Genomic DNA, 12,278 nt, shown 5'->3' with positions numbered 1-12,278 from the left:
CCTAATCATTCTCTAGAAGAGTTTGTGTGAGATTATTTCTTAAATATTTTATTTTATTTATTTATTTAATGTTTATTTATTTTTGAGAGAGAGCACACAAGTGGGGAGGGACAGAGAGAGAGGGAGACACAGAATCTGAAGCAGGCTTCAGACTCTGAGCTGTCTGTCAGCACAGAGCCCGAAGTGGGGCTCAAACCCACAAACTGTGAGATCATGACCTGAGCCAAAGTCGGATGCTTAACCGACTGAGCCACCTACGTGCCCCATATCTTAGCTATTTTAAATTAGCCCATCTTTATAGGAGAGTTTTCAATAAAGATTTTAATTTGCTAATTTTATTTCACTATGGCTAGATAACATACTTTGTATGATTTAAGCCCTTTTAAATTTATTGAAACTCACTTTATGGTTTAATGTAAGGTCTCTGCTGAAGAATTTTTCATGTGTACTTGAGAAAAATGTATATTCTGCTATTCTCTGGTAGTGTGTTTATAGATGTTAAGTCTAGTTGATTCACGTCTTCTATTTCTTTGTTGATCTTCTGTCTTGACTGTTCTATCCATGGTGGAAGTAAAGTACTGAAGTCTCCGAACTAGTATGTTATAGGAGTTTCTCATTCTCATAGTGTATGAATCAGGATTCTCCAGGGAAACAGAAACAACAGAACATTGTGTGTGTGTGTGTGTGTGTGTGTATGTGTAGACATATATATACATATGTATATACATATGTGCATATATGGAGAGACAAAGAGGAATTTTAAAGAATTGGCTCATGCAATTGTGAGCTTGATGAGTCCAAAATCTGATGAGATAGGCCCAATGCTCGGGGAAGTTGTAGTTCAAATCCAAAGGCAGTCTACTGGCAGAATTCCTTTTTCCTTGGGGGAGGGCAGTCTTTGGCCCATTAAGGCCTTCAACTGACTGGATGAGGCCAACCCACATTATGGAAGTCCATTCATGCACTGTTAACCTCAACCATAAAAGCCTCACAGAAGTGTCCAGAATAATGTTCAGCCAAATATCTAGGCACCAAGCCTGAGCCAAATTGACATATATAATTATCCATCATACATACTTTTTTAAAAATTTTATTATTATTTTTAAATTTACATCTAAATTGGTTAGCATATAGTGCAACAATGATTTCAGGAGTAGATTCCTTAGTGCCCCTTACCCATTTAGCCCATCCCCCCTCCCACACCCCCTCCAGTAACCCTCTGTTTGTTCTCCATGAGTCTCTTATGTTTGGTTCTCCTCCCTGTTTTTATATTATTTTCGTTTCCCTTCCCTTATGTTCATCAGTTTTGTCTCTTAAAGTCCTCATGTGCGTGAAGTCATGTGATATTTGCCTTTCTCTGACTGACTAATTTCACTTAACATAATACCCTCCAGTTCCTTCCACGTAGTTGCAAATGGCAAGATTTCATTCTTTTTGATTGCCGAGTAACACTCCATTGTATGTATATACCACATCTTCTTTATCCATTCATCCGTCAATGGACGTTTGGGCTCTTTCCATACTTTGGTTATTGTTGATAGTGCTGCTATAAACATGGAGGTACATGTGTCCCTTTGAAACAGCACACCTATATCCCTTGGATAAATACCTAGTAGTACAGTTGCTGGGTCGTAGGGTAGTTCTATTTTTAGTTTTTTGAGGAACCTCCATACTGTTTTCCAGAGTGGCTGCACCAGCTTGCATTCCCACCAACAATGCAAAAGAGATCCTCTTTCTCCCCATCCTCACTAACATCCGTTGTTGCCTGAGTTGTTAATGTTAGCTTAGTTGTTAAAGCTCACAGGTGTCAGGTGGTATCTCATTGTGGTTTTGATTTGTATTTCCCTGATGATGAGTGAAGTTGAGCATTTTTTCATGTGTCAGTTGGCCATCTGGATGTCTTCTTTGGGTAAGTGTCTATTCATGTCTTTTGCCTACTTCTTCACTGATTATTTGTTTTTTGGGTGTTGAGTTTGATACGTTCTTTATAGATTTTGGTTACTAACCCTTTAATATGTCATTTGCAAATATCTTCTCCCATTCTGTCAGTTGCCTTTTAATTTTGCCGATTGTTTCCTTCACTGTGCGGAAGCTTTTTATTTTGAGGAGGTCCCAGTAGTTCATTTTTGGTTTTGTTTCCCTTGCCTCCAGAGACGTGTTGAGTAAGAAGTTGCTGCGGCCGAAATCAGAGAGGTTTTTGCCTGCTTTCTCCTCAAGGATTTTGATGGCTTCCTGTCTTACATTTAGGTCTTTCATCCATTTTGAGTTTATTTTTGTGAATGGTGTAAGAAAGTGGCCCAGGTTCATTCTTCTGCATGTCACTGTCCAGTTTTCCCAGCACCACTTGCTGAAGACACTGTCTTTATTCCATTGGATATTATTTCCTGCTTTGTCAAAGATTAGTTGGCCATATGTCTGTGGGTCCATTTCTGGGTTCTCTATTCTGTTCCATTGATCTGAGTGTCTGTTCTTGTGCCAGTACCATACTGTCTTGATGATTACAGCTTTGTAGTATAGTTTGAAGTCTGGGATTGTGATGCTTCTAGCTTTGGTTTTCTTTTTCAAGATTGCTTTGGCTGTCTGGGGTCTTTGCTTGTTCCATACAAAGTTTAGGATTATTTGTTCTAGCTCTGTGAAGAATGCTGGTGCTATTTTGATTAGGATTGCATTGATTGTGTAGATTGCTTTGGGTAGTATTGATATTTTAACAATATTTGTTCTTCCTATCCAGGAGCATGGAATATTTTTCCATTTTTTTGTGTCTTCTTCAATTTCTTTCATAAGCTTTCTATAGTTTTCAGTGTATGGATTTTTCACCTCTTTGGGTAGATTTATTCCTAGGTATTTAATGGTTGTTGGTACAATTGTAAATGGGATCGATTCCTTGATTTCTTTTTCTGTTAGTTCATTGTTGGTGTATAGGAATGCAACCGATTTCTGTGCATTTATTTTATATCCTGCAACTTTGCTGAATTCATGAATCAGTTCTAGCAGTTTTTTGGTGGAATCCTTAGGGTTTTCCATGTAGAGTATCATGTCATCTGCGAAGAGTGAAAGTTTGACCTCCTCCTGGCCTATTTGGATGCTGTTTATTTCTTTGTGTTGTCTGATTGCAGAGGCTAAGACTTCCAATACTATGTAGAATAACAGTGGTGAGAGTGGACATCCCTGTCTCGTTCCTGACCTTAGGGAGAAAGCTCACAGTTTTTCCCCATTGAGGATGATACTAGCATTTGGTCATTCATATATGGCTTTTATGATCTTGAGGTATGATCCTTCTATCCCTACTTTCTTGAGGGTTTTTATCAAGAAAGCATGCTGTATTTTGTCAAATGCTTTCTCTGCATCTATTGAGAAGATCATATGGTTCTTGTCCTTTCTTGTATTGATGTGATGAATCACGTTAATTGTTTTGCTGATATTGAACCAGCCCTGCATCCTAGGTATAAATCCCACTTGGTTGTGGTGAATAATTTTTTTTTTATGTATTATTGGATCTGGCTGGCTAATATTTTGTTGAGGATTTTTGCATCCATGTTCATCGGGGAAATTGGTCTATAGTTCTTTTTAGTGGGGTCTCTGGTTTTGGAATCAAGGTAATGATGGTTTCATAGAATGAGTTTGGAAGTTTTCCTTCCATTTGTATTTTTTGGAACAGCTTCATGAGAATAGGTGTTAACTCTTCCTTAAATGTTTGGTAGAATTCTCCTTAGAAAGCCATCTGGCCCTGGACTCTTGTTTTTGGGAGATTTTTGATTACTGATTTGATTTCCTTACTGGTTATTGGTATGTTCAAATTTTCTGTTTCTTCCTGTTTCAGTTTTAGTAGTGTATATGTTTCTAGGAATTTGTCCATTTCTTCCATATTGCCCATTTTATTGGCGTATAATTGCTCATAATATTCTCTTATTATTGTTATTATTTCTGCTCTGTTGGTTGTGATCTCTCCTCTTTCATTCTTGATTTTTTATTTATTTGGGTCCTTTCCTTTTTCTTTTTGATCAACCTGGCTAGTGGTTTATCAATTTTGTTAATTCTCTCAAAGAACCAGCTTCTGGTTTCATTGATCTCTTCTACTGTTCTTTTGGTTTCGATAGCATTAATCTGCTCTAATCTTTATTATTTCCTGTCTTCTGCTGGTTTTGGGTTTTATTTGCTGTTCTTTTTCCAGCTCTTTAAGGTGGAAGATTAGGTTGTGTATCTGAGATCTTTCTTCCTTTTTTAGGAAGGCCTGGATTGCTATATTCTTTCCTCTATGACCGCCTTTGCTGCATCCCAGAGGTTTTGGGTTGTGGTGTTATCATTTTCATTGGCTTCCATATACTTTTTAATTTCCTCTTTAACTTCTTGGTTAGCCCATTCGTTCTTTAGTAGGATGTTCTTCAGTCTCCAGGTATTTGTTACCTTTCCAAATTTTTTTCTTGTGGTTGATTTTGAGTTTCATAGTGTTGTGGTCTGAAAATATGCATGGTATGATTTCGATCTTTTTGTACTTGCTGAGAGCTGATTTGTGTCCCAGTATGTGGTCTATTCTGGAGAACATTCCATGTGCACTGGAGAAGAATGTATATTCTGCTGCTTTAGGATGAAATGTTCTGAATATATCTGTTAAGTCCATCTGGTCCAGTGTGTCATTCAAAGCCATTGTATCCTTGTTGACTTTTTGATTAGATGATCTGTCCATTGCTGTGAGTGGGGTGTTGAAGTCTCCCACTACTATGGTATTACTACTGATGAGTTTCTTTATGTTTGTGATTAATTGATTTATATATTTCAGTGCTCCCACCTTTGGCGCATAAATGTTTACAATTGTTAGGTCTTCTTGGTCTATAGACCCCTTGATTATGATATAATGCCCTTCTGCATCTCTTGATACAGTCTTTATTTTAAACTCTAGATTGTCTGATATAAGTATGGCTACTCTGGCTTTCTTTTGTTGACCATTAGCATGATAGATGGTTCTCCATCCCCTTACTTTCAATCTGAAGGTGTCTTTAGGTCTAAAGTGGGTCTCTTGTAAACAGCATATAGATGGATCTTGTTTTCTTATCCATTCTGTTACCCTATGTCTTTTGATTGGAGCATTTAGTCCATTGACGTTTAGAGTGAGTACTGAAAGATGTGAATTTATTGCCATTATGTTGCTTGTAGAGTTGGAGTTTCTGGTGGTGTTCTTTGGTCCTTTCTAATCTTTGTTGCTTTTGGTACGTATGTATGTATTTGTATTTTCATCTTTTCTTTCCTCGGGGAGTCCCCCTTAAAATTTCTTGCAGGACCATCATACATACTTTTTTGCATTCCACCTCTAACAATTAGTCAAAGTTACCATGTGAGATTCTTCAAGTGGTCTTCCCTTTAGACTTTGTTATTCTCTATTCACTTATAATATAAACCAGGTTGTAGAATTAGAAAAACCTCAGTTTAATGAAGGTCAGCTCTTCACCTTCTTATCCTTTTGACTTTGAGCAATTCTACCTAAATTTTCATTATACTATGTATTAGGAAATTAAAGCCATTAAGGTTAACTGATTTGTCCAAGGTGATAATGCATATTAGAACCAATGATCAAATTCTATTTAAATTCTTATCCTTGTACACAATTTACTATAAATAATATGTTGAATTTTATAGCAATAAAATCCACCTTACAGATATTTTAACTGTATATGAGAATTTCATTTGAGAATGACAGGTGTGTATTTAAATACTATGTAATTAGTGAGATCACTGCCTTTTAGTTCTGGCTATGTCTTAAACTAACCACTTTTTCCCTAAATTTTTCAGTTTGCAAGCATGAATAGATACCTTTTATTTTTTATCTCAGGGATAATCTAACTATGTTGTCAATCACATGCATAAGGTAGTGATCATTGATTAAAGGAGTCTTACGAGAACATTTAGGGGTGCCTGAGTGGCTCAGTTGGTTCAGCATCCAACTCCTGATCTCAGCTCCGTTCTTGATATCAGTGTCGTGAGTTCAGGCCCTGTGTTGGGCTCCATACTGGGTGTGAAGCCTACTTAAAAAAAAAAATGAAAATTTAATTTAGTGCCAATTTCAGGGAAGGAGGGCCCACAGCTTCCTTAAATAATGTTTCATTTTATTAATGACCTTTGCTGAAAAAAAAATGTTTCTTCATGGAAATCTTAAAAAAAATCTCTCCTGGACTATTTGTTTCAGAACACCCTCATAAAAAACTCAGTACATGTTAGCTGAAAAATAGATATAGCTGAAAGTTTGAGCCTAATTTTCCTATAGGAGAGTAGCCTCATGGCTGGGGTGAGTGTGTTGATCTCATTAACATTCTAGGAGGCAGTATAATGTAAATCAAGTTAGATCTGAGTTTATTTATTATTTTTTTAGCAATATATGTTCTTTTTTTATAATTTATTTATTGTCAGGTTAGCCAACATACAGTATTGGCTTCAGGAGTAGATTCCCATGATTCATCACTCACATATAACATCCAGTACTCATCCCAACAAGTGCCCTCCTCAATACCCATCACCTGTTTTTCCCACTACCCCAAATCCCACCCCCATTAACCCACAGTTTGTTCTCTGTATTTAATAGTCTCTTATGGTTTGCCTCCCTCTCTGTATCTAATTTTTTCCTTCCCTTCCCCTATGGTCTTCTGTTAAGTTTCTCAAATTCCGCATGTGAGTGAAATCATATGGTATCTCTCTTTCTGTGGCTAATTTCACTTAGAATAATACCCTCCACTTCTATCCACATTATTGCAAATGGCAAGATTTCATTCATTTTCATCACTGAGTAGTATTCCATTGTACATATATACTACATCTTTATCCATTCTTCTGTTGATGGACATTTGGGCTCTTTCCATATTTTGGCTATTATTGATAGCACTGCTATATAAACACTGGGGTATATATGCCCCTATGAGTCAGCATTCCTGTATCCTTTGGACAAATTCCTAGTAGTGCTATTGCTCAACCATGGGGTAATTCTATGTTTAATTTTTTGAGGAACCTCCACACTGTTTTCCAGAGTGGCTATACCAGTTTGCATTCCCACAAACAGCACAAGAAGGTTCCTCTTTCTCCACATCCTTGCCAAAAATCTGTTGTTTCCTGAGTTGTTAATTTTAGCCACTCTGACCTGTGTAAGGTGGCATCTCAAGGTGGTTTTGATTTGTATTTCCCTGATAATGAGTGATGTTGAGCATCTTTTCATGTATCTGCCATCTGGATGTCTTCTTTGTAAAAGTGTCTATTCATGTCTTCTGCCCATTTCTTCACTGGATTGTTTGTTTTTTGGGTATTGGTAAGTTCTTCATAGATTTTGGATACTAATCCTTTATCTGATATATCATTTGCAAATATCTTCTTCCATTCCATTGGTTGCCTTTTAGTTTTGTTGATTATTTCCTTTGCTGTGCAGAAGCTTTTTATCTTGATGAGGTCCCAATAGTTCATTTTTGCTTTTATTTCCCTTACCTCCAGAGACCTGTCACTTAAGAAGATGCTGTGGCCAAGGTCCAAGAGGTTGCTACCTGTTTTCTCCTGTAGGATTTTGTTGGTTTCCTGTCTCACATTTAGGTCTTCCATCCATTTTGAGCTTATTTTTGTGTATGATGTAAGAAAGTGGTCCAGTTTCATTCTCCTGCATGTTACTGTCCAGTTCTCCCAGCACCATTTACTAAAGAGACTTTTTTTCTAATGGATACTCTTTGCTGCATTGTTGAAGATTAGTTGACTATATGTTTGTGGATTCTTTTCTGGGTTCTCTAATCCATTGTCTATGTGTCTGTTTTTGTGCCAATACCATACTGTCTTGATGATTACAGCTTTGTAATACAGGCTAAAGTCCAGGATGGTGACACCTCCAGCTTTGGTTTTCTTTTTTAACATTACTTTCGCTATTTGGAGTCTTTTCTGGTTCCATACAAAGTTTAGGATTGTTTGTTCTAGCTCTGTGAAGAATGCTGGTGCTATTTTGATTAGGATTGCATTGAATGTGTAGATTGCTTTGGGTAGTCTAGACATTTTAACAATATTTGTTCTTTCATTCCATGAGCCTGGGATGAAAAATATTTCTTTGTGTCTTCTTCAATTTCTTTCATAAGCTTTCTATAGTTTTCAGCATCCAGATATTTTCCCTCTTTGGTTAGGTTTATTCCTAGGTATTTTATGGTTCTTTGTGCAATTGCAAGTGGGATTGATTCCTTGGTATCTGTTTATGTTGCTTCGTTATTGTTGTATAGAAATGCAACCGATTTTTATATATTGATTTTATATCCTACAACTCTGCTGAATTCATGTATCAGTTCTAGCATTTTTTTGGTGGAGACTTGGGTTTTCCATGTAGAGTATCATCTTATCTGTGAAAAGTGAAAGTTTGACTTCTTTGCCAATTTAGATGTCTTTTTATCTTGTTTTATTGTCTGATTACTGAGGATAGGACTTCCAATGCTATGTTAAACAACAGTGGTGAGAGTGGACATCCCCTATCATGTTCCTGATCTCAGGAGGAAAGTTCTTCGTTTTTCCTCATTGAGGATGATATTAGCTGTGGGTCTTTTATACATGGCTTTTATGATGTTAAGGTGTGTTCTTTCTATCCCGACTTTCATGAGGGTTTTTATTAACAAAGCATGTGTATTTTGTCAATGCTTTTTCTGCATCTATTGACAGAATCATATGGTTCTTATCCTTTCTTCTATTAATGTGATATATCACATTGATTGATTTGTGAATATTATACCAGCCCTGCAGCCCAGGAATGAATCCCACTTGATCATGGTGAGTAATTCTTTTAATATACTGTTGAATTCAATTTGCTAGTATCTTGTTAAGAACTTTTGCATCCATGTTCATCAGGGATATTGGCCTGTTATTCCCCTTTTTAATAGGGTCTTTTTCTGGTTTGGGAATCAAGGTAATGCTTGCTGCCTTCATAGAATGAGTCTGGAAGCCTTCCATTTCTATTTTTTTGGAACAGCCTGAGAAGAATAGGTATTGATTCTGCTTTAAATGTCTGGTAGAATTCCCCTGGGAAGCCATCTGGCCCAAGACTCTTTGTTGGGAGGTTTTTGATAAGCAATTCAATTTCTTCTCTGGTTGAGGGAAGCAGGGAGAGTCTGTTCAAATTTTCTATTTCTTCCCTTTTGAGTTTTGGTAGTGTGTGGGTATCTAGGAATTTGTCCATTTCTTCCAGATTGTCTAATTTGTTGGCTATAGCAACATATAACTATATATTTTTCATAGTATTTTCTAATAATTGTATTTCTGTGGTGTTAGTTGTGATCTCTTTCATTTGTGATTTTATCTATTTGGGTCCTCTCTCTTTTCTTTTCGTTAAGTCTGGCTAGGGGTTTATCAAGTTTGTTTATTCTTTCAAAAAACCAGCTTTTAGATTCATTGATCTGTTCTGTTTCATGTTTTTGTTTTTTGTTTTGTTTTGTTTTGTTTTTGGATTCTGTATTGTTTATTTCTGCTCTGATCTCTATTATTTATCTTCTTCTGCTGGCTTTGGGGTTTCTTTGCTGCTAGTTCCTTTCTAGTTTCTTTAGGTGTGGGGTTAGGTTATATATTTGGGACCTTTCTTGCCTCTTAATATAGGCCTAAGTTGCAATGTATTTTCCTCTTAGGATTGCCTTTGCTGCATCCCAAATAGTTTTGACTATTGTATTTTCATTTGCATTTGCTTCTGTATATTTTTTAATTTCTTTAATATCCTGGTTGAGCCATTCATTCTTTAGTAGGATGTTCTTTAACCTCCATGTATTTGGGGGCTTTCCAGATTTTTTCTTTTGGTTGATTTCAAGTTTCATAGCATTGTGGTTGAAAATATGAATGGTATGATCTCAATCCTTTTATATTTGTTGAGAGCTGTTTTGTGACCGAGTATGTTATCTGTTTTGGAGAATGTTCCATGTGCACTCAAGAAGAATGTATATTCTGCTTTTGGTTGAAAAGTTTTGAATATATCTGTTAAGTCCATCTGGCCCAATGTGTCACTCAGAGCCATTGTTTCCTTGTTGTTTTTCTGCTTAGATGATCTGTCCATTGTTGTCACTGGAGTATTAAAGTCCCCTACAATCACAGTATTATTATCTATACATTTATTTATGTTTGTGATTAATTCATTTATATTTTTGTGTTCTCTCACATTGGGGGCATAAACATTTACAATTGCTAGCTGCTCTTGGTGGATAGACCCCTTAATGATATAATGCCCTTCTTCATCTCTTGTTACAGTCTTTGTCTGATATAAGTATGGCTACTCCAGCTTGCTTTTAACATCCAGTAGCATGGTAGATGGTTCTCCATCCCATCACTTTCAATCTGCAGGTGTCCTCAGGTCTTAAATGAGTCTCTTGTAGGCAGCATATAGATGGATATTGTTTTTTTATCCATTGTGATACCCCATGTCTTTTGATTGGGGCATTTAGTCCATTTACATTCAGAGTGATTATTGAAAGATACGGATTTAGTCCCATTGTGTTATCTGTATGTTTTGTGTTTGTGGTGATATCTCTGGACCTTTATAGTCTTTGCTGCTTTCCACTCACAGAGTACCCCCCTTAGGATCTCCTGCAGGGCTGGTTTAGTGGTCATGAACTCCTCTAGTTTTTGTTTATCTGGGAAAGCCTTTATCTCTCCTTCTATTCTACATGACAGCCTTGCTGGATGAAGGATTCTTGGCTGCATAGTTTTCCTATTCAGCACATTGAATATTTCCTGCCACTTCCTTCTGGCCTGCCAAGTTTCAGTGGACAGGTCTGCTTCTACCCTTATGTGTCTACCCTTGTAGGTTAAGGCCAGTTTGTCCCTAGCTGCTTTCAGAATTCTCTCTTTATGTTTGTATTTTGTCAATTTCACTATATTATGTTATACTGTTGACCTGTTTTTGCTGATATTGAAGGGAGTTCTTTGTGCCTCTTGGAGTTGGATGCCTGTTTCCTTCCCCAGATTAGGGAAGTTTTTAGCTATAATTTGTTCAAATAAACCTTCTGCCCCTTTCTCTCTTCTCTGGAACTCCTATGATACAGATATTATTTCGTTTCATTGAATCACTTAGGTCTCTAATTCTTTCCTCATGGTCTAGTAATTTCCTTTCCCTCTTTTTTTCAGCTTCATCATTTTCCACAATATTATCTTGTGTTTCACCTATTCTGTCCTCTACTTCTTCCATCCTTGCTGTCACTGCATCTAGTTTATTTGTATCTCATTTACAACATTTCTTAATTCATCATGACTATTTCTTAGGTCTTTGATCTCTGCAGCAGTAGATCTCTTCTTTCTTCTATGCCTTTTTTTTCCAAGCCCATCTATTAGTCTTATGACTTTTATTCTAAATTCTTGTTCAGACATATTGTTTATGTCTGTTTAGAGCAATTCCCTGGCTGTCATTTCTTCCTGGAATTTCTTTCGAAGAGAATTCTTCTGTTTTATCATTTTGGCTAGGTTTCTGTCTTTTACATGTTTTAATAGCTTGTTATGTGTCCTGCACCTGCGAGTCCTGCTGTATTAAAAAGGGGTCATACACCGTCCAGCACCTGGCTTTCAGAAAGTGTTTTTGGAATGTGTTGGCATGGACTTTGTTGTTGCAAATTTGGCTGCTCTGTCCCACTGCTCATAGTGGTGGATTGTTTGGACCTTCCACCAGCTGTGCTTTGATTTGTTCGTTGAAGTAACCTTGGAAAAAAGGAAATGGGAGGAACCTTATCTCATAGAAAGACAGAAATGAAGAGGGTGAAGAAAAAAAAAGACGAGTCAGAGAATTAGAAAAACTAGAAGGCTTAATCCAGTGAGAGATAGGAAAATGAAGAAGAAGGAGTTACAGAAAAGGTATAAAAAGAATAGAGCAAAAATGCCTGATGAAACAAACAACCAGAAAAGGGAAAGAAAGAAGGAAAGAAAGAAAGAAAGAAAGAAAGAAAGAAAGAAAGAAAGAAAGAAAAGAAAGAAAAAGAAAGAAGAAAGAAAAAAAATATATGTAAAGTAAGACTTGACCAGAAACTATGAGTCCGATTCCAAAGGGGAAAAAAAAGAAAGAAAGAGGAGGGTAGAAAGAAAAAGAAGGGAAAATAGAAGAGTAGGAAAGAAAAGAGAAAAATTTAAAAATTAAAAAAAAAACAGACTAATATATAAAACTATAGGACACTTGTCTATTGGTACCTGGTATTGGCAACTGTGCTGGTCTGGATGAGAGACTGTCTAGTTCAATCAGTGTCGGTCCTGCTCCAGTAGATAAGCAGTTACCAGGCATGGAGGGGTGGGGTTTGGTGTAAGTGGGTCCCACCTCCACTGGG

The 12,278-nt window shown here is 36.8% G+C and overlaps 1 protein-coding gene across 2 annotated transcripts in view; it reads left to right on the top strand.

Moving 5' to 3' along the window:
• Window positions 1-12,278, top strand: part of SPATA6 (spermatogenesis associated 6) — a 151,605-nt gene that overhangs the window by 125,666 nt on the left and 13,661 nt on the right. The gene's annotated exons all lie outside the window — the stretch shown is intronic.

This window comes from Puma concolor, chromosome C1, assembly GCF_028749965.1.
Source record: "Puma concolor isolate L17-30 chromosome C1, mPumCon1.1.hap2, whole genome shotgun sequence".
NCBI lineage: Eukaryota > Metazoa > Chordata > Mammalia > Carnivora > Felidae > Puma > Puma concolor.
Note: the sequence above shows the minus strand (reverse complement) of the source record. Positions and strands in the feature narration are given on the sequence as shown.